Source organism: Chlorocebus sabaeus, chromosome 26 (genome assembly GCF_047675955.1).
Source record: "Chlorocebus sabaeus isolate Y175 chromosome 26, mChlSab1.0.hap1, whole genome shotgun sequence".
NCBI lineage: Eukaryota > Metazoa > Chordata > Mammalia > Primates > Cercopithecidae > Chlorocebus > Chlorocebus sabaeus.
In genome coordinates this window covers 40848577-40871292 of record NC_132929.1, presented here as the reverse complement: position 1 = coordinate 40871292, position 22716 = coordinate 40848577, and the positions used below count along the sequence as shown (strand labels likewise).

The following is a 22716-nucleotide window of genomic DNA, read 5'->3' as shown; positions in this document are numbered from 1 at the left end:
CTCTAGTGGTCCTGAATGTGAGAGGCTGCCATCTTGCTGCCATGCAAAGTCTCAGACTGATGCCAACACAGTGGAAAGCAGAGCTGCTGCCCTGATGATGTTGAGTTCTGAATCTAGTTGTGCTTAAAGCCAGAATTTTCACTTAGGTGACCAATACATTCCTTTTTATTTAACAGAGTAAGTTGGGTCTTAGAGGGAATAAACGTGGGTAGATCTTAACTGACACCCTTTGCCATCCTGGAGCATCATTATTTCTAATGTAAATCCTTTGTTAACTATAGAAAGGTATGAATTCCAAACTTGTGAGTCTGGATTGATGAAGTTTGACTGTCCTGACCCCTGGACTATTCCCACAACGCACTCAAACCTGTGCAAAATAAAAGATGGGAGGCGGGGGCATGGTGACTCACGCCTGTAATCCCAGCACTTGGGGAGGCCGAAGCCTGTGGATCACTTGAGGTCAGGAGTTTGAGACCAGCCTGGGCAACATGGTGAAACCCCGTCTCTACTAAAAATACAAAAATTAGCCAGGCATGGTGGTGCACGTCTGTAATCCCAGCTACTCAGGAGGCTGAGGCACGAGAATCGCTTGAACCTGGGAGGCAGAGGTTGCAGTGAGGCGGAGGTTGAGTGAGCCAAGATCGCACCACTGTACTCCAGCCTGGGCAGCAGAGTGAGACTCCATCTCTAAATAAATAAATAAGAGATGGGAAAAACACACACACAAAAGCCACTGTGTTTTGGGGCCTTCTGCAGCCTCAGTCTCAAGGTGCCTCCTTCGGTCAGCTTGGACTGGCTTCTGGCCTCGGAAACCCCAGGGCACATCAAAGTCCGGAAGCAGCAATGGGTTGGTCTGACCAGGCCTGTGGCTATAAACTACATTGGAGTGACCTGACCCTCAGGAATACCAGAGATGCAGTCTGCAACAGTAGGAGAAGGGAGGAGGGAAAAGGACACTACCGTGTATCAAGTGCCTCCTGCATGATGTGCATATTAAAAGAATTATTTAATCTTCACAATATCCCTGCAAGGCAGATACTATTCTGTTTATTTTACAGAAGAAACAGGTTTGGAGGTGACTCGTGCAAGGTGAAAAGAGGCAGAACCAGGGCTGACTCTAGAGCAGGAATAAGAAAGACAGGCATGGCCAGGTGCAGTAGGTCACGCCTGTAATCCTAGCACTTTGGGAGGCTGAGGTGGGCGGATCACTTGAGGTCAGGAGTTCGAGACCAGCCCGGCCAACATGGTGAAACCCCATCTGTACTAAAAACACAAAAATCGGCCGGGCACAGTGGCTCACGCCTGTAATCCCAGCACTTTGGGAGGCCGAGGTGGGCGGATCACAAGGTCAGGAGATCGAGACCATCCTGGCTAACACGGTGAAACTCTGTCTCTACTAAAAATACAAAAAATTGAGCCAGGAGAATGGTGTGAACCCGGGAGGCGGAGTTTACAGTGAGCCAACATCGTGCCACTGCACTCCAGCCTGGGCGATAGAGCGAGACTCTGTCGCAAAAAAAAAAAAAAAAAACACAAAAATCAGCTGGACATGGTGTGCACCTATAATCCCAGCTACTGGACAGGCTGAGACAGGAGAATCGCTTGAACCTGGGAGGCGGGGGTTCAACCTCAGCGAGTTGAGATCGCGCCATTGCACTCCAGCCTGGGTAACAGAGAGAGACTCTGTCTCAAAAAAAAAAAAAAAAAAAAGGGCAAGCAGGTGCAAGACTGCAGCTAGAGGGGCTGTCTGAGCAAAGACCTAGGCTGGTGGCATAGGAAGACAAGAGTGCTGACACCAGGCCTAGTGAATAGAAAATGAGTTCTCTTTCCAGCCTGGGGTTGTGAGCTCTGCTCCGTTTTGTGAGCAAAAGGCACCTGCAATGTCAGAAGTGGATACCATGGGAAGTCCCCTGACACCCACTCAATCAGAGCTCTGCGCTCATCTCCTGTAACCTTCCCAGCCCCATCATTGCAGACCCAGGAGGTGAGCCCAGAGGCACACATGGCACTGAATGTGGGGCAGGAAGGGGATGGCCCCTCCCTTCCACCCCCACTGCCTGCTCAAGCCATCAGCCTGCTCTGATTAAGTTGAAATTTTTGAGACCTTGCATCCAGGGGCTGCTGGCAGCCAAATCCCCCTGATTGCCTGAGATGTTCCTCACATCAGGGAATAAACAGTCACCCCTGTCTGGCCAGCTGGGCTAAGCAGCATTCCTGTCTCCGGGCCTGCCTGGCTGGGTGGGGCTGCAGCCCTTCGTCCACCTCCAGCAAAGGCCTGGAGACAGGAGGGGGAAGGAGGCAGACAGTGTGGGAGCCAGGGCCAGCCCAGGGATCTCTGTGGACAAATGTCTCACTCCCAGTCTGTTTCGGGCCTACAGCTTTGCCTTTGTCTAGCTGAGCAGATCAGTGTAGGTTTGTGTGACTTCTGGGTTTGTGTGTGAAGGCGGCCGCATTGCTAGTTGCAGCTGGTTCCTCGGTAGAAAGCATGTACTTGTGTGTTTCCCTGTATGTAAGTATTCACATCTGTGTCAGCCCATGTATATGAGTATCTTTGAGTATCTGGTGAGTGGGTACGAGGGAGAAGGAAGGTAGGTGTCTATCTCCAGTTTGAACGGGACATTTCTCCTGAGTCCCCATTTTGCCCCAGTACTGGGCACCTCAGCCTCAAGCCACTCCAGGCACAAGTCCTGTGTTTGTAATATGACTGTCACTTAAGAGGATGCCCCCACTGGGCCACTGTCCCTGAGGTGGGAGCCCCTTAACCCCTGCCCAGGGGTTGCCTGGGGAATTAGATTCCTACACCATTCCAGCTAGATCTGAAGTCATCACACTGAAATGGCTCATTTTACAAAAGTGGATACAGTCCACAGAGTTGAGACAGAAGCAGGACTAGAACCTCAGCCTTTAATTCCTACAGCCTTGAGATGCTGTGGTTAGGATGACACTAGGGGCTTTGAGCAAGAGGAGCTGCCCATGTTTTTGCAGAGAAGCGGTAGTGTTTTCATCCTAGGCCTGTTTTGAAGATCAGGCTGGTGGCCGAGCTGTTTCCTGAGGAAGCAAGGCTTCTGGAAAAGCGCTGTTCACTAGATGCTCCTAAATCATCTATTCGGCAGTAGAGCTGGGGCAGTGCAACCTGAGTGTGCTCTGCCACCGTCCAGAGTCCAGCGTCCAGCAACCAGCCTGGCCTCAGCCAGGCTTTGGGAAGCAACTGGGGACCAAGGGCAGAGTCCTTGGGAAGGCGGAGTTCCCCCCAACATATAACATCTGCTTCCCTGACCTAGGACTCTGGCCTGGGTCTGTGGGGGAGGAGGAAGAGCCGCTTTTTTAGCCAGTCTGCAAAAGGAATTCCTCTAGGAACCCCCTCTGGCCGCAGACAGGAAGGGGAAGGAGGCAGACAGTGTGGGAACCAGGGGCAGCCCAGGGATCTCTGTGGACAAATGTCTCACTCCCACTCTGTTTCGGGCCTACAGCTTTGCGTTTGTCTAGCTGAGCAGATCAGTGTAGGTTTGTGTGACTTCTGGGTTTGTGTGTGAAGGCGGCTGCATTGCTGGTTGCAGCTGGTTCCCCGGTAGAAAGCATGTACTTGTGTGTTTCCCTGTGTGTAAGTATTCACATCTGTGCAAGCCCATGAATGTGAGTATCTCTGAGGGAAGTGTGGGCCTCTGCTGCTTGCATAGTTGAATTGGTTTACCACCTGCCTACGTGTGTTTGTGGGGGTACTCAAGTGAGATTATTTTGGTATAAATAATATGTCAGTGAGCCTCGAAAAGCACATATGCCTATTTGTGCAGAAGCATTCATTCACTCATTCTGGATTTATGATTTACTAATTTACTCAACAAATATTTTTAAAGTGCTTATTCTGGCCGGGCGCGGTGGCTCAAGCCTGTAATCCCAGCACTTTGGGAGGCCGAGACGGGCGGATCACGAGGTCAGGAGATCGAGACCATCCTGGCTAACACGGTGAAACCCCGTCTCTACTAAAAAATACAAAAAACTAGCCGGGCGAGGTGGCGGGCGCCTGTAGTCCCAGCTACTCGGGAGGCTGAGGCAGGAGAATGGCGTGAACCCAGGAGGCGGAGCTTGCAGTGAGCTGAGATCTGGCCACAGCACTCCAGCCTGGGCGACAGAGCGAGACTCTGTCTCAAAAAAAAAAAAAAAAAAAAAAAAAAAAAAAAAAAAAAAAAAAAATAAAGTGCTTATTCTATGACTGTCCCCACACTAGGCACTGGGAATTTGAAGAGGTGTCTGTGGCCAGAGTAGAGCCAGAGTGTGGCCATCTAAAGGGTGGGCCCAGGACAAGGGCCTCATGGAAAGGAACTGTGGAAAGTAGAGAGGTAAGAACGATCCACTGGTCTAAGTGCCTGTGTGTGTTATCGCCTGTGTATACATGTCTCTGTGTGTCTGCGTGATTGTTCATGTGTGTGTTTCCGTAGAACTCACAGCTTTCCAGCCATCCATTCCCTTGCCTGGGTAGACAGGCTGGGGTGGTGAGAGGGCAGTGACCTAAGAGTCCAAGACACTAGCTTATGCTCAGCTTAGACTCACTGTGAGCTGGCCTCAGTTTCCTCATCTGTAGAATGAAAGGGTTAGAGTACCTCATCATTAACTGTATAGGCCTTGTTTGGTTTACAGGAGTATGATTGATTCCTGAGTTAATTAATTACTTTTTAGAGGTCAAATTGGGAGATGCCTAATTGTAGAAGCTCTGAGTTCAGACAGAACTCAGTTTGAATCGCAGCTCTGCCATATGTATTTTGTGTCCTTTGGAGTTCTTTAACCTCATCAGGATTGTTGTGAGGATTAAATAAAATAACGTGTGTAAAGTGTTGAGCATGGGCCAGGCATGGTGGTTCATGCCTGTAATCCCAGCATTTCGGGAGGCCCAGTCAGGAGGATTACTTGAGGTCAGGAGTTCGAGACCAGCCTGGGCAACATAGCCAGACCCCTGTCTCTACAACAAATTTTTTAAAAATTAGCCCAGCATGGTGGCCTGTGCTGGTAGTCCTGGCTACTCAGGAGGCTAAGGCTGGAAGATCACTTGAGCCCAGGAGGTCGAGGCTGCAGTTAGCCATGATCACATCACTGCACTCCAGCCTGGGCAATGGAGCAAGACCCTGTCTTGGAGAAAAAAAAATCGTTGAGCATGATGCCAGGCACACACTAGATGTTCAATAAATAATAGCTTCTATTCTTATCTACAGACTTTCCAGCTTTCATATCTTACAAATGTTGGATTCAGTAGACACATTGACACATTGAATTCATGTAAACCACATGTTTAGGGAATTCTGGCCCTATGGTGGTTGGGAGTGGGGACAGTGGGGGAGAAAATCTGGCCCTTTCTTCGGTACCTTCTAAGAAGTTGCCAGCTGAGATCTGTGTGAGCCACTCCCTCCACCCCATTCTCTGATGTGGATCCTTGACATCTTCTCAGTCTTATGTACAGATAAGTACGATGAAACACAGGTTCAACACCCTCTTCCGACCTGATTCTGCCCCGAGCCCCTACCCAGTGAGGCAGGATGCTGAGCTAAATCAGATCAGGCCACAGGGCAGAGCTGGGTCAGTTAAGTCTTCAAGCTCCCTGACATGTCTGTGCCTGCCTGCCCAGCCCCAGGATGGGCACATCCAGACAGGCGGAGGGCATCTGCCTCCCATGATTGATATTTCTGGGAGGGCATCGCTCTGGTCCTGGCTCAGGTGGCTGAGAATCATAGAACACCTGGCAGACCAAGGAGACCTCCATGACCCCTGTACCCTCAAGGCCTCTGGAATGACTGAGTTCCAGCAGGTACAAGGAGAGTTGGGGGTGGTCTGGAGATAGTGCCTCTCAACCAGCGTTGCTGGGGGTGACTATCTCGGGAATCCCCTAGAGCCTGTTAAAACTGGCAGCTCTTGTGCTCTCTCAAAATATCCCTGACCTGGAGGGACTGAGGGAGGGGTTTAGGGTGCAGCCAGGGTTGCTGAGTTGGGAAATTCTCTGGAAGTGAGCTCAGGGTGGCCGAGGCCCTGAGGGAAGCAGCGAGAGGGTCTGCCTGGAGGTCATGCTGACCACCCCAATGACCGTCCCCAACGTGGGTCACAGAGAGTTGGTTTGATGGTCTCTGAGCTCTAGGGATTACCCTAGAGATGGGAGTAGCTTAAACCGCAAAATGCACCCTGGGGGTCATTGTGATGGCCCCCCACCATATCTGGCTGCTCTGTTTGGGGCCAGAACTAGGAATTTTCCTCTTGAAAAAAATTGAAAGCAAGAGAGCAAGCAATGGGTTGTGGCCAAAGTAATGTGTTTAAGGAAATTTCTGCTTCATGCTGGCCAGGACAGGGAATGTCTGGTCAAATAGCTGTTGATGGCCAGGGTCCCTGTAAGTAAACAGGCTGCCTCTGATGGCTGCCCTGAGCTCATTTCCCTCAGCAGCGTGCGAGGGGATGAGGTCACCATGAGTGGGGCCTCCTGGTCATGCAGTTTGTCAGTGAGCAGGATGGAAGCTCGGTGATTGCTGGCGGCCTGGGTGCTGCAACCCAGTTATTGCAAACAGCTGCTTCCATACAAGCAGCTCTGACACCCTCCTACACATACTCCATGGGACTCTAGCCACATCCATGACCCCACAGCAGGGGTGTTCCTGGCGAGATCTGGGCTTAACTGTCCCATATCCAGCTTCTATCCAAAGCCTCTCCCTCAGCCAGACAGCTGGGCTTCCCCTGGTCTATGAAGGGCACATAGGGTGGGTTCAGTTGTAAGGACTGGCCCCTAGAGGTACAGGCTCATGTTCTGCCCCTGCAGAGAGCAGATAGTGGCAACGTGCCCTACAGCCTGTCTCCTGGGGCTAGGCAGCCAGGTCCAGAGGGGGACTTTCCATGAGCAGAGAGCCCAGGTCAGGGGAGGTAGGAGCTGGGGTGGGGAGGAAGCCACAAAGCCCTCTCTGTGCCTCCTCCACAGGCTCTTCCTGAGCCTTGCAGCCATGAGGTGAGGTTCATGGGGTTTGAAAGCCCTGCAGCAGAATTACTGAGTAGCAGCTGCCAGTTTGGGACAGGCTCTATAGCCTCCTCACTCCCCCAGGCCATCCCCATGTCACCTCCTGGCCAGGGAATGGGAAGCAGTAAGACTCTAAATAGAGAGGTGGGCAAGAATCTTCTTGGGGGTAGGTCTGGGCCTTTTCCTTCTTGTATCCCCCCAGCATCCTGGCCTGGCTTTGCAGTTGACCTGTCAGTCACACAGACCAACCCCACAGAGTAAGTGGCCCACTCCACGGCTGCCTGACCTACTCCAGGCTGACCAAATCCTCAGACCAACCAACAGGCTCACAGGAGACTCACTGCTTCTGTGATGTACAGCCTGATTGACCAATAGGCCATCCTGTTAGTCTATTTATTCCACAAATAGTCATTGAACACTTAGTTTGTGCCAGATCTTGTGCTGGGTGCAAGGGATACAGCCAAAAACAAGACAGACAAGATCCGTGCTCTTAAGGTACTGAGAGTAAGCCATATGGCTTGGCTGTGTCCCCACCCAAATCTCCTCTTGAATTGTAGTTCCCATAATTCCAACGTGTTGTGGGAGGGACCCAGTGGGAGATCACTGAGTCATGGGGGTGGGTCTTTCCTGTGCTGTTCTCATGATAGGAATAAGTCTCACGAGATCTGATGGTTTTATAAAGGGGAGTTCTCCTGCACACGCTCTCTTGCCTGCTGCCATGTAAGATGTGACTTTGCTCTTCCTTCGTCTTACACCATGATTGTAAGGCCTCCAAGCCATGCAGAACTGTGAGTCCATTAAACCTCTTTCCTTTTTAAATTACCCAGTCTTGGGTATGTCTTTATTAGCAGTGTGAGAACAGACTAATATAGTAAGTAAACAATGATAGAGTGTGATCTGTATATTATATATTATGAAGGAAGTAAATGAGATTCTGTGGGAGACAGTATCCAGCAGGCCCTCCCCTGGATATAACCAAAGTCAGGGAAGACCTTCCTGACACGTTATCTGAGACCTAGGGATTAAGAATGAGAAATGACCATGCAAAAAGCCTGTGGAAGAGCTTTCCACATGGAGAAAGGCAATGCCAAGGGCTTGAGGTGGGGAAGAGCTTGGCATAGTCTTGGGATAGCCAGAAGACCCATGTTACTGGAACACGGTGAGGGGAAGGCAGTAAGTATAGAGGTGGGCAAGAAGCTTCTTGGTGGTTCTTGCCTAAGGGGAAGGCAGCATGTGGAAGGGCTACAGAGGAGGGCAGGAGCCTACCAAACAGGAGACGGGGCCTTGGGATCCATAGTAAGGACTTAGGGAGGAGTGAGGGGAAGGCCCTGAGGGTTTATGCAAAAGTGTGACACACATTCAAGAATAAATATATAATGGAATTTATGTAATAGTTAAAAACCTTCCCACAAAAAAATAAAATGAAACCCTCCAGGCCGAAATGCCTTCACTAGTGAACTCTACTAAACATTTAAGGAAGAAATAATACCAACTTTATATAAAATCTTCCAGAATATTGAAAACGAGGGAATACTTACCAACTCATTCTGAGGCCAGCTTTACCCTGATACCAAAACTAGACAGAGATATTCCAAGAAGGCATGGCCGCTCATGTCTATAATCCCAGGACTTTGGGAGGTCAAGGAGAGTGGATCACTTGAGCTCAAGATTTCGAGGCCAGCCTGGGCAACATGGTGAAACCTCATCTCTACAAAAAAGACAAAAATTAGACAGGTATGGTGGTGCATACCTGTAGTCCTGGTGACTTGGGAGGCTGAGGTGGGAGGACCACTTGAACCTGGGGAGGCAGAGGTTGCAGAGCTGAGATCGCGCCACTGCACTCCAGCCTGGGCAATAGAGCCAGACCTACTCTCTAAAAACAACAACAAAATCGTACTTAATGGTTAAAGATTGAATGCTTTCACTCTAAGATTGAGAATGAGGTAGAAAATATCTGTTCTTATCATTTCTATTCTAGATTATACTGGGGGTTCTAGTCAATGCAATATAGGAAGAAAAATATAAACCATATAGTTTGGAAAGAAAAAAGTAAAACTGTCTTTATTTATAAATGGCACCTATATGGAAAATCTTAAGTAATCTGGGAAACCTAAAATGAGTAAGTGAGGGGCCAGGCGCAGTGGCTCACGCCTGTAATCCCAGCACTTTGGGAGGCTGAGGTGGACAGATCACCTGAGGTCAGGAGTTCGAGACCAGCCTGGCCAACATGGTGAAACCCCGTCTCTACTAAAAATACAAAAATTAGCTGGGAGTGGTGGCAGGCACCTGTAATCCCAGCTACTTGGGAGGCTGAGGCAGGAGAATCGCTTGAACCCAGGAGGCAGAGGTTGCAGTGAGCCAAGATCATGCCACTACACTCCAGCCTGGCCAACAGAGCAAGCCTCCATCTCAAAAAATAAATAAATAAATAAAATGAACAAGTGAGGTTAGCAAAGTTGCAGGATGCACAATTAATATATGAAAAGTAATTGTGTTTCTCTATAGGAGCAACAAACACTTGGAAATTGACATTATAAAAACAATCTATAATACCATCAGAACTCCAAAATATTTAGGGATAAATCTGACAAAACATGTGCAAGCAGTTAAAGAAGATCTAAATAAGTGGTGAGAGATACTCTGTTTATGGATCAGAAGACCTGATATTTTCTTTTTTCTTTTCTCTTTTTTTTTTTTTTTTTGAGATGGAGTCTTGCTCTGTTGCCCAGGCTGGAGTGCAGTGGCACAATCTCTGCTCACTGCAAGCTCCGCCTCCCAGGTTCACGCCATTCTCCTGCCTCAGCCTCCTGAGTAGCTGGTACTACAGGCGCCTGCCACCGCGACCGACTACTTTTTTTGTATTTTTTAGTAGAGATGGGGTTTCACCATGTTAGCCAGGATGGTCTCGATCTCCTGACCTTGTGATCTGCCTGCCTCAGCCTCCCAGAGTGCTGGGATTACAAGCGTGAGCCACTGCGCCCGGCCAAACGTGATATTTTCAAGATTACAATTTTCCGAAATTGGCATATAGATTCAAAATAATTCCTATCAAAATTGCAGCAATCTTTTGTGTTTTTTGTAGTAAACAAGAAGCCAATTCTAAATGTATGTGGAAATGCAAAGGACCTTGAATAGCCAAAACAATTTTTTAAAGAATTATAAAATTAGATTACTGGCTCTAATTGACTTCAAGACTACAGATAAAGCTACAATAATCAAGACAGTTGGTATTGATGTAAAGATAAACATATAGATCACTGAAAAAGAAAAGACCATCCAGAAATAGAGATATACACATATGGTCAATTGATTTTTTGTGAAGGTGACAGGGTACTTTGGGGAAAAGATAGTATTTTCAACAAATGGTGCTAGAACAACTGGATATCTTGTGGCAAAAAAAAAAAAATGAACCTCTATCCTTACTTCACACCATACACAAAAATTAATCCAAATAGGCCACAAATCTAAATACAAGAGCAAAAACTATACAACTCCTAGAAGAAGACGTAGGAGAAAATCTTTATAACCTTAGGTTGGGCAAAACACTAATAATCAGTGACAAAGTTTATAAACTTCACTAAAATTTAAAACTTTTGCTCTCTAATGATACCACTAGAAAAATGAAAAGACAGCTATCAGTGGGAGAAAATATATATCCAACAAAGGACTCGTATCTAGAATATATTTTCTAAAAAGCTTCCTTATATACTTAGTATATATGAAGAATAAATGATTTGTATCTAGAATACATAAAAATATACACACTCAATACAAAAGACAAATGTGAAAAAATGAACAAAAGTTTTCAACGGACACTTTGCTAAAGAAGACACACAAATTGCAAATAAACACATGAAAGGATCCTCTTCGGTTATAAGAAATGTAAACTAAAACACAATGAAATACCACTGCACACCCACTTAAAAAGCTAAAATTAAAAGACTGACCATATGAAGTGTTGGCAAGAATGTGAAACAACTATAACCAGTTCTACACTAGTAGTAGGAATGTGTAAGCACTTTAGAAAACTGGCCGGGCATGGTGGCTCATGCTTGTAATCCCAGCACTTTGGGAGGCCAAGGTGGGTGGATCACCTGAGGTCAGGAGTTCGAGACCAGCCTGGCCAACATGGCAAAACCCTGTCTCTACTAAAAACACAAAAATTAGCTGGGTGTGGTGACACATACCTGTAATCCCAGCTACTCAGGAGGCTGAGGCAGGAGAATCACTTGAACCTGGAAGGCGGAGGTTGCAGTGAGCTGAGATCGTGACACCACTGCACTCCAGCCTGGGCAACAGAGCAAGACTCCATCTCAAAAAAAAAAAAAAGTTTGGATGGGCATAATGGTTCATGCCTGTAATCCCAGCACTTTGGAAGGCTGAGGAAGGTAGATCACTTGAGGTCAGGAGTTCAAGACCAGCCTGGCCAACATGGCAAAACCCCATCTCTACTAAAAATATACAAAAATTATCCAGGCGTGGTGGTGTGCACCTGCAGTCCCAGCTACTCGGGAGGCTGAGGCACGAGAATTGCTTGAACCCAGGAGGCTGAAGTTGCAGTGAGCCGAGATTGCACCACTGCACTCCAGGCTGGGCAACAGAGTGAGACTCTGTCTCAAAAAAATAAAAATAGAGGCCGGGCGTGGTGGCTCACACCTGTAAGCACTTTGGGAGGCTGAGGTGGGTGGATCACGAGGTCAGGAGACCAAGACCATTCTGGCTAACATGGTGAAACCCTGTCTCTACTAAAAATACAAAAAAAATTAGCCGGGCATGGTGGCGGGTGCCTGTAGTCCCAGCTACTCAGGAGGCTGAGGCAGGAGAATGTCTTGAACCTGGGAAGCAGAGCTTTCAGTGACCCAAGATGGTGCCACTGCACTCCAGCCTGGGCGAAGAGCGAGACTCCCTCTCAAAAAAAAAAAAAAAAAAAAAAAAATTTGGCAATTTCTCAAAAAAAAACAAAAAACAAAAAAACAAAAAAACACCTACCACATGATCCAGTCACTCCTCTCCTAAGTATTTACCCAAGAAAAACGACAGCAGAAGCTCATACAAAGACCTATACATGAATGGTTACAGCAGCCTTGCATATAATAGCTAAAAACTGGACAGCCCAAATGTTCGTCATCAAGTGAATGGGTAAAAACTTGTGGTACATTCATACAATGAAATACTTAGCACTCAGCAATAAAAAAATACTGATACAATGAACATGGAAGCATTTCAAAATCATTAAGCCATATAAAAAAGAGTACATAGGCCAGGCACAGTGGCTTGCGCCTGTACTTTCAGCACTTTCAGAGATTGAGGTGGGCGATTGCTTGAGTCCAGGAATTTGAGACCAGCCTGGGCAACATGGTGAAACCCCATCCTACAAAACATACAAAAAAATTGGCCAGGCACGGTGGCTCATGCTTGTAATCCCAGCACTTTGGGAGGCGGAGGCAGGTGGATCACAAGGTCAGGAGATCGAGACAATCCTGGCTAACATGGTGAAACTCCATCTCTACTAAAAATATGAAAAAAAAAAAAAAAAAGGCCCAGGCGTGGTAGTGGGCACCTGTACTCCCAGCTACTTGAGAGGCTGAGGCAGGAGAATGACTTGAACCCAGGAGGCAGAGCTTGCAGTGAGCCGAGATCGTGCCACTGTACTTCAGCCTGGGCAACAGAGCAAGACTCTGTCTCAAAAAACAAAAGAAAAAAAAAAATTAGCCGGGCACGTTGTGGTGCATGCCTGTAGTCCCAGCTACCTGGGAGGCAGAGGTGGGAGGATTGCTTGAGCCCAGGTCAAGGCTGCAGTGAGCTGTGATCATGCCATTGCATGCCAGCCTGGGTGATGGAGTGAGACCCTGTATTAAAAAAAAAAGAAGGCCAGGCATGGTGGCTCACACCTGTAATCCCAGCACTTTGGGAGGCCGAGGTGGACAGATCCCGAGATCAGGAGATGGAGACCATCCTGCCTAACACGGTGAAACCCTGTCTCTACTAAAAATACAAAAAATTAGCCGGACGTGGTGGTGGGTGCCTGTAATCCCAGCTACTCAGGAGGCTGAGACAGGAGAATGGCGTGAACCCAGGAGGCAGAGCTTGCAGTGAGCCAAGATCGCACCACTGCGCTCCAGCCGGGGCGACAGAGCAAGACTGTCTCAAAAAAAACAAAAAGTACATACTGTTTTCTCTCACATAAAATTCAGAAGATGCAAACTAGTCTGTAATGACAGAAAGCATATCAGTGATGGCCTGGGGATGGGAGGTGGGGAAGGGAAGTTGGATTTCAAAGGAGCATGAGAAAACTTTTGGAGGTCATAGGTATAGTGCTTTTTCATTTTTTCTTTCTTTTACTTTTTTTCCTTTCCTTTTTCTTTTTCTTTTCTTTTTTTTTTCTTTCTTTCTTTCTTTTTTTTTTTTTGAGGCAGAATCTCGCTCTGTTGCCAGGCTGGAGGGCAGTGGCGTGATCTTGGCTCACTGCAACTTCCACCTCCCGGGTTCAAGCGAATCTCCTGCCTCAGCCTCCTGAATTGCTGGGACTACAGGCACAAGCCTCCACGCCCAGCTAATTTTTGTATTTTTAGTAGAGACACAGTTTCACCATGTTGGCCAGGCTGGTCTCGATCTCTTGACCTCGTGATCCGCCCACCTCAGCCTTCCAAAGTGCTAGGATTACAGGCATGAGCCACCACGCCGGCCTTCATTTTTTTCTTTGAGTCAAGATCTCACTCTGTCACCCAGGCTGGTGTGCAGTAGTGCCATCACAGTTCACTGCAGCCTCAAACTCCCAGGCTCAGAGAATCCTCCTGCCTCAGCCTCCTAAGTAGCTGGGACTACAGGCACATGCCACCACACCTGGCTAACTGGTTTTTATTTTTTGTTGAAATGGGGTCTCACTATTTTGCCTAGGCTGGTCTCAAACTCATGGCCTTAAGCAATGCTGCTGCCTCTGCCTCCTGAGTTGCTTGGATTACAGGCAAGAGCCACTGCACATGGATATGGTTGTTATCTTTATTATACTGATGCTTTCATGGGTATGTCAAAACTTAGCAAATTGTACACTTTAAGTGTGCAATTAATTGTATGTCAACTATACCTCAATAAAGGTATTCAAAATACTGCAACCTGATCTAATTTGTTTCTTAAGAAATCACCCTGGCTGTAGTGAGAAGGGATGGAGGGGATAAGAGTCAACATGGGAGTCACCAGGCAGCTGGCACAGTCACCTGAGGGAGAGATGCTGTGGCTGCAGTGATGGCCGTGTGGAGGCGAGCGGACAGATTTGAGAGAGATTATAAGACCTAAACAACAAGACAAGACTTGCTAGCAGTTTGGATAAACTGCATGAGGGAAATGGAGAAATCCAGGATAGCTATGACATTCCAACTGGAGCATGGAGTGGCTGGAGCAGCCTGGGCCAGGGATGGGTGTGGTGGTGAGCTTGGAACAAGAGTTCTCTTTTCATCTACCTCTGGGGATGGCTGGACTCCAGGAGAAGGGTCTGGGTGGAGATAAAATTTGAAGATATTAGCAAATAAATGGTATTTTTTTTTTTCTTTTGAGACAGAGATTTTGCTTTTGTTGCCCAGGCTGGAGTGCTGTGGCACCATCTCAGCTCACTGCAACCTCTGCCTCCCGGGTTCAAGCGATTCTCATGCCTCAGTCTCCCAAGTAGCTGGGATTACAGGCCCCACCACGCCCGGCTAATTTTTTTGTACTTTTAGTAGATACGGGGTTTCACCATGTTGGCCAGGCTGGTCTCAAACTCCTGACCTCAGGTGATCCACCTGCCTCGGCCTCCCAAAGTGCTGGGATTACAGGCATGAGCCACCGCGTCTAGCCAATAAATGGTATTTTAAAGCCAAGTGAATGGAAGAGATAATGTAGGGACAGAGAATAGAGAAAAAAGTAGTCTGAGAACTGAGCCTGGGGCACCCCAACACTTAGAGGTCCCCTGAAGGAGAGGGAGCCTGTACAGCTCATCAGGAAGGAGCAGCTGGAGAAGCACCCAACTGCATTAATTTCCTGTGACTGCTGTAACAAATTACCACAGACTGGGCAGCTTAGAACAACCAGAGATTTATTCTCTTACAGTTCTGGAGGCCAGAAGTCCAAGATCAGACCACTGGGCCAAAATCAAGGTGTTGGCAGGGCTGTACTCCCTCTGGAGGCTCTAGGGGAGATGTTGTTCTTTGACTCTTCCAGCTCTGGCAGCTGTTGGCCTTCCTTGACTTATAGCCACATCACTCCAATCTCCCTCTCTGTGGTCACATTACTTCCTCCTCTTCTGTTCTAATCAAATCTCCCTTGTGCCTCACTCCTTATAAGACCCTAAGGACACATAGAATTTAGGGTCTATCCAGATAATCCAGGATGTCCTCCTCTTCTCAAAATCCTTAATCACATCCATGATGACCCTTTTTCCAAATTTGGTTACATTCACAGGTTCTGGGAATTAGGATGTAGACACGTCTTTTGGGACCACCTTTTAATCCATTACACCCACTGACTGACAAATAAGGGGTGACTCACCAAGTAAGGCAAAATGGCAGGACTTCCTGTGTCTGGGAGGAGGGACTGAGTAGGTTAAGCGTAGGGTGCTCAGCCTGAAATCTCAGGCAAGGAAGTATAGGGCCAAGGTTGCAGCTGGCTTCAGCCTGTGTGGGAGAGTCTCATGGGGAGGGGAGGAACTGCAGATAAGAGGTTCTCAGCCCTCCCAGGCCTGACTCAGCATCTGGCTGGGGCCATCTACACAGCAGCCAAAGTGATCTTTAAGTTGTAAATCTGTTCATATCACTCTCCAGTATGTGACCCTTCAAAAGCTTTCCATACCTTTTTTTTTGAGATGGAATCTTGCTCTGTTGCCCAGGTTGGAGTGCAGTGGCGCAATCTCGGCTCACTGCAACCTCTGCCTCCGGGATTCAAGTGATTCTCCTGCCTCAGCCTCCCGAGTAGCTGGGACTACAGGCGCCCGCCACCATGCCTGGCTAATTTTTTGTATTTTCAGTAGAGACGGGGTTTCACCATGTTGGCCAGGATGGTCTCGATCCTTGTGATCTGCCCACCTCAGCCTCCCAAAGTGCTGGGATTACAGGCATAAGCCACCGCACCCAACCAGCTTCCCACAACTTTTATGCAGAAGATCAGTACCGTTACCCAGCCTACAGTGCCCAGGGGCCTGGCCCTAGCCCACCACTGCAGTCTTGTTTCATACTTCCTGTCCCTGCTAGCTGTCTCAAGACATACTAGCTGCCTCTCAGGCTGCTGTCTCTCCTACCCTAGAGCCTTGGCCTGGTGTCCCCTCAGCCTGGAAGGCTCTTGTTCAACCCACTTCACTGAGTTAGCATCCAGTGGTGTTCCAGATCTCAATCCAAATGTCTCTTGTGCAGAGAATTCTCTCTTGGTTCCCGGGTCCAGGTCATAAAGTGTGTGATATAAATTCTCATGGATCCCTGGACTCATCTTCCATAGCACCATCAAAGTTCATAATTGTGTACATATTTGTAATGTTATTTTATTAATGTTTAGCTCTACCACTAGACTGTAAGCACCACGGGGCATGGTTTGTAGTATTCCCTGTTCTAGTCTAAGTGCCTTGTCCAGTGCTTGACAAACAGAAAAGGGATGTGGTGGGTTTAAAACATGTCTGCAGGGCTGGGCCCAGTGGCTCATGCCTGTAATCCCAGCACTTTGGGTGGCCAAGGTGGGTGAATCACCTGAGGTCAGGAGTTTGAGACCAGCTTGGCCAACATGGTGAAACCCTGTCTCTACTAAAAATACAAAAAAGGTAGCTGGGCATGATGGTGCATGCCTGTAATCCCAGCTACTCAGGAGGCTGAGGCCGAAGAATCACTTGAACCTGGGAGGCGGAGGTTGAAGTGAGCCAAGATCGTGCCACTTCACTCCAGCCTGGGCAACGGAGTGAGACCCCGTCTCAAAAACAAAACAAAACAAAACAAAACCAAAAAAAAAAAAAACAACCATGTCTGCATTTTTTTTTTTTTTTTTTAAAGACAGGGTCTCACTCTGTCGCCCAGGCTGGAGTACAGTGACACCATCATGAATCAAAGGTAAGTTGAGCAATGAAATGGCTCACTGCCCCCTCAACTCCAGGCTCAGGTGATCCTCCCACCTCAGCCTCCCAAGTAGCTGGGTCTACAGGCACATACCACCATGCCCAGCTAGTTTTTGTGTGTGTGTGTGTGTGTGTATGTATATATATATATATATATTTTTTTTTTTTTTGGTAGAGAGAGGATTTCATCATGTTGCCTGGGCTGGTGTTGAACTCCTGGGCTCAAACAAACCTCCCACCTCATCCTCCCAAAGTGCTGGGATTACAGGTATGAGTCACCATGCCTGACCAGCAAATTTTTTGACATCCTTTCCATCAAGAGGTAGAATCTAACTGACTTTCCTTTAAATACGGGCTGGTCTAATGACTTGTATCTAATTAACAGAATGTGGCAGAAATGCTGTGTGACATCCGTGGCTAGGTTCTAAGAGGTAATATGGCTTCCTTCTGGCTCACCCTCTTTTTAAATTTTAATTTAATTTAATTTTTTGGGGGGGATGGAGTCTCATTCTGTCGCCCAGGTTGGAGTGCAGTGGCTCGATCTCCGCTCACTGAAAGCTCCGCCTCTCAGGTTCACACTGTTCTCCTGCCTCGGTCTCCTGAGTAGCTGGGATTACAGGCGCCCACCACCATTTTTTTTTTTTTTTTTTTTTTTGTATTTTTAGTAGAGATGGGGTTTCACCGTGTTAGCCAGGATGGTCTCGATCTCCTGACCTCATGATCCGCCCACCTGGGCCTCCCAAAGTGCTGGGATTACAGGCGTGAGCCACTGCACCTGGCCCCTTTTTAAGTTTTTTTAAACTCTTTTTGGATGCTCCCTTTCAGAACCCACCTGCCATGCTATGAGGACACCCAGGCCACATACACAGAGTAAGGCCACATGTAGGTGTTGCAGCCAAAAGCCCCACTGAAAACCAAACCTGCAACCAGCATCAACTGCCAAACATGTACTGAAGAGGCTGAGAAGATTCCAGCACTTGTGGCTGACTGCAACTACAAGAGAGACCCGGAGCAAAAGCCACCTAGCTGGGCCCAGTTACTCCCAGAATCATGAGAGAAATATGTAATTGATCGTTATTACTCTATAAGCCACTAAGTTTACATATGATGTGTTATGCAGCAGTAGATAGCTGGAACAGGAGCCAATAAACACTGAATGAACAAATGTGGATAGGTCTGGTTGAAGGAACATTGCATGCGTTTTAGCTTTGTGAAAGGTTTAATTGACAACTCTCAGCTTCTCCCCCAAGAAGTCTTGGAGATTCTGGAAGGCCCAATTCAGAAACTCAGGCTCACCCAAGGAGAGACTCCCAGAAACTCTCAACTCAGGACAGGAAACATGGCGAGGCTGTCAGAAGTTAGCTCTGAGCCTGATGCAGTGGCTCACACCTACCGGTAATCAGTGCTTTGGAGGCAGATGTGGGAGGATCTCTTGAGGCCAGTTGTTCAAGACCAACCTGGGCAACATTTTTATTCTTGGGCCCATGGATAGTTTCAGGGAGTAAAAACATACAACATTTTGTCTGTGTATATGTGCTTTTTCCCGAGGAGACGTTACCCAAGCTCTGTTATCAGATTCTCGAGTCTGTGTCCAAAAAATGTTAAGAACTGCTGATCTAGTCCAACTATCTCAATATCTATGTTAAGATACTAAGATATTTTATGTACTAAAGTGGACTAAGTACCCTGAATAAACTTCTGAAAACAATTATGGATAATATAAAAATGTATTTATTTTTTGATGCACTGATGAGCTGGCAAGAAAGTAAGGAATACTCAGGCCAAACAAGTCACGAATTCAAAGGCAAGTTGAGCAATGAAACTGACTTTTGCCTTTTGGACATTTTTATTTTATTTTTATTTTTTATCATCTAACCTAGTCACAATTTTAATTTTTTTTTAATTTTTGTGATATAGTCTTGCTCTGTCACCCAGGCTGGAGTGCAGTGGTACAGTCTCGGCTCACTGCAACCTCCACCTCCCAGGCTCAAGCGATTCTCGTGCCTCAGCCACCTGAGTAACTGGGACTATGGGCACGTGCCACCATGTCCCACTCATTTTTGTATTTTTTGTAGAGATGGAGTTTTGCCATGTTGGCCACGTTGGTCTTGAACTGGCCTCAAGTGATCTGCCTGCCCTGGCCTCCCAAAGTACTGGGATTACAGGCATGAGCCACCGTGCCCAGCTCCTCTTAACAAGTTTTTACGTGTACAGTTCAGTATTAACTATATGCACAATACTGTACAGCAGATCTCTAGAACTTATTCATCTTGCATGACTGAAACTTTATCATTTTAATTTTTGTAAATTTTAAACTTAAAAAATTTTTTTTGTTTGAGACAAGGTTTTGCTCTGTTGCCCAGGCTGGAGTGCAGTGGCACCACCATGCCCAACTGTTTTTTTGTTTTTGTTTTTGCTTTTGTAGAGACAAAAAAACCCCAGATAGGTAGCTCTTGCTCCGGGTCTCTCTTGTGGTTGCAGTCATCCACAAGTGCTGGAATCATCTCAACCTCTTCAGTACATGTTTGGCAGTTGATGCTGGTTGCAGGCTTGGTTTTCAGTGGGCTTTTGGCTGCAACACCTACATGTGGCCTTACTCTCTCTATGTGGCCTGGGTGTCCTCACAGCATGGCAGGTGGGTTTCCCCATCTTACTATGTTGGCTAGGCTGGTCTTGAACTTCTGGTTCTCATGTGATCTTCCCTCCTCAGCCTTCCAAAGTGCTGTAGTTACAGGTGTGACCCATTGCACCCAGCCCATTATTTATTTATTTATTTATTTATCTGTTTGTGTTTTCTTTTTGTGGAGAATGGGGTCTTGCTATGTTGTCTAGGCAGTTCTCTAACTCTTGGGCTCAAGCTAACCTTCTGCCTCTGCCTCCCTAAGTGTAGGGATTATAGGTGTGAGCCACTGAACCTGGTCCGGTGAGTAACTTCTAACTCAGTAAACTTGAACTTGAATTTTCATGGTCTCATGGGAGTGAGTGATTGGAGAGAACCAGTGGTGTGACAGTAACTGGCTCTACAACAAAACAAAGCACTGTTTCGTGTACGGTTCAGTATTAACTATAAGCACAATATTGTACACATATTTTTTAGTGTTTTAGTTTTTGTTGATTTCCGTTAAGTAAATGTTCCCACCGTAGATTTCAAGCCATTAGTGGTACGAAGAACAGGCACGAAAAATACTTGGTTCTTGTGAGCTGATAGGAGCAAACTCCAACACATGCTACTGAGAGAAACTCAGGGCTCCTCTAAGGTGGGAAGTCTAAAAAACCTAAAATTGGGACTCCAGTGAATGTGTGAGCTACATATAAACACCATTACCTGCTAACAGACTGAAAAGAAAAATGCCTATCTCAGTTTCCCTATTCTTCAGAGAAAAATGTCACTCCCAAAGTGCTGGGATTACCAGTGTTGAGCCACTATGCCCATCCGCCTTGCCCTCTTTTGCTATGTACTTTAGGAGGTAGGTGATGGTGTAGTCTAAACTGGCACAGCAGCTGGAGGATACAAATGTAGGTACAAACAATAAGTAAGAATTCATTGGCACTAAAATTTGTTTAAGAGAATTCTAAAATCAGTGAAAAGATATCTTAAGAGTAAGAAAAAATAATGACATGATACAAACAAAAACTGTATTCGCCCACCAGCAGACAGAAATAAAAAGTGATCCTAGATGGAAAAAATGAGAGACAAGAAGGAACATAGAACAAAGTGGTACATGCGTGGGTAAGTCTAAACAAATGTTATATTAACATTAATAACAATGTTTATGGGCTTAAAAACACAGACCAGGTGTGGTGGCTCACGCCTGTAATCCCAGCACTTTGGGAGGCTGAGATGGGCAAATCACTTGAGGTTAGGAGTTTGAGACCAGCCTGGCCAACATGGTGAAATTCCGTCTCTAATAAAAATACAAGTATTAGCTGGGAGTGGTGGTGGGCCTGTAGTCCCAGCTACTTGGGAGGGCGAGGCACAAGAATCACTTGAACCCAGGAGGCAGAGGTTGCAGTGAGCCAAGATCATGCCAATGCACTTTAGCCTGGGTGACTCAGTGAAACGCTGTCTCAAAAAAAAAAAAAAAGTAATTCTCCTGCCTCAGCATCCTGAGTAGCTGGGATTATAGGCACATGCCACCATGCCCGGCTAATTTTGTGTATTTTTAGTAGAGATTGGATTTTGCCACGTTGGCCAGGCTGGTCTAGAACTCCTGACCTCAGGTGATCCGTTTGCCTCGGCCTCCCAAAGTGCTGTAATTATAGGTGTGAGCCACTGTGCCTGGCCTGTTTTTCTTATTAAAATATGGAATGTTTCACAAATTTGTATGTCATGCTTGTGCAGAGGCCATGCTAATCTCTGTGTCATACCAGTTTTAGTGTCTGTACTGCCGAAGTGAGCACTGCCATTCGTTTTTTGAAACTCAAATGATTATACCTCTTCCAGGAAGCCTTCTCTGAGAGCCGCCCTCAGAACGATGCCCCAGAGGGGGTCCAAAACAGGTACTCCACACTAACCCATGCTTGTTATTGTCCCTACATTTACCTTAGTGTTCTATAGTGACCATTCCATCTCCCCAGTGATGGGGTAAGTTCCTCAAAGGTACTTTGTTCTTTTTGTTTTTTGTTTTTTGGTTTTTTTTGAAACGGAGTTTTGCTCTTGTTGCCCAGGCTGGAGTGCAATGCCACAATCTTGGCTCACCGCAACCTCTGCCTCCCAGGTTCAAGTGATTCTCCTACCTCAGCCTCCGAGTAGCTGGGATTACAGGCATGTGCCACCATGCTTGGCTAATTTTGTATTTTTAGTAGAGACGGGATTTATCCATGTTGGTCAGGTTGGTCTCGAACTCCCGACCTCAGGTGATCCTCCCACCTTGGCCTCCCAAAGTACTGGGATTACAGGCGTGAGCTACCACGCCCAGCCTACTTCGTTCTTTTCTGTACCCCCAGAACCTAGCTCAGGGCCTGGCACATAGCAGAAGCTAAAAATATTTGTTTACTAACACAAAGAAGATGAGGGAGAAAGCAAAACAAAACAAATTTGTAGGGGGCTGGGCACAGCAGCTCCGGCTTGTAATCCCAGCATTTTGGGAGGCTGAGACAGGGGGATTGCTTGAGCCCAGGAGTTTGAGACCAGCTTAGGTGAAGTAGCAAGACCCTGTCTCTACAAAAAATAAAAAATAAAAAATTAGCTAGGCATGGTGGTGTGCTTGTGGTCCCAGCTACTCTGGAGGCTAAGGTGGGAGGACTGCTTGGGCCTAGGAGGTTGAGGCTGCAGTGAACCATGATCACACCACTGCACTCCAGGCTGGATGACAGAGCCAGATCCTTTCTCAAAAACAAAACAAAAAAAATTTTTTTAACTGTAGGATGAATGAGTGAATGCAGCTTACATGTGGTAGAGGCAGGTTGAATCCGCACTTGGCTGCAAAGCCTGAGTGTTACCTGGGACTGGGGGCAGACTTGATGAGACTGAAGTTGTTTTCAGGCTCAGTAGTTCCCTGTTCCTGGCCTTGCTGAGGCTGTAGGTGCTTCTATAGAGGCCACAGCCCAGCCCAGGGGACCTGAGTTCCCCTGTGCCCATAGTTTTCAATGTACCCTCCTTTCAGTATGCCCTCTGAGCCTGGGTGGCACCGGGACTACCCCAAGGTGGTGGGTTGTGCGAGCCTTGTCTCCT

General features: G+C 47.1%; 1 protein-coding gene and 1 non-coding gene across 2 annotated transcripts in view; one reads left to right on the top strand and one right to left on the bottom strand.

The window, feature by feature from the left end:
• The window catches only part of PARP16 (poly(ADP-ribose) polymerase family member 16), a 54818-nt gene extending 36068 nt beyond the window's left edge, over nucleotides 1-18750 (top strand). Inside the window, exons 7-8 of the transcript XR_012091513.1 lie at nucleotides 4226-4337; nucleotides 17218-18750. The gene's annotated coding sequence lies outside the window, so the exon portion shown is untranslated. The remainder of the gene's footprint in view (nucleotides 1-4225; nucleotides 4338-17217) is intronic.
• Nucleotides 18751-21339: 2589 nt separating this feature from the next.
• On the bottom strand, nucleotides 21340-21443 carry LOC119628153 (U6 spliceosomal RNA). The gene has a single exon (XR_005244466.2). It is a non-coding gene; the product is annotated as a U6 spliceosomal RNA (small nuclear RNA).
• Nucleotides 21444-22716: the final 1273 nt, after the last annotated feature.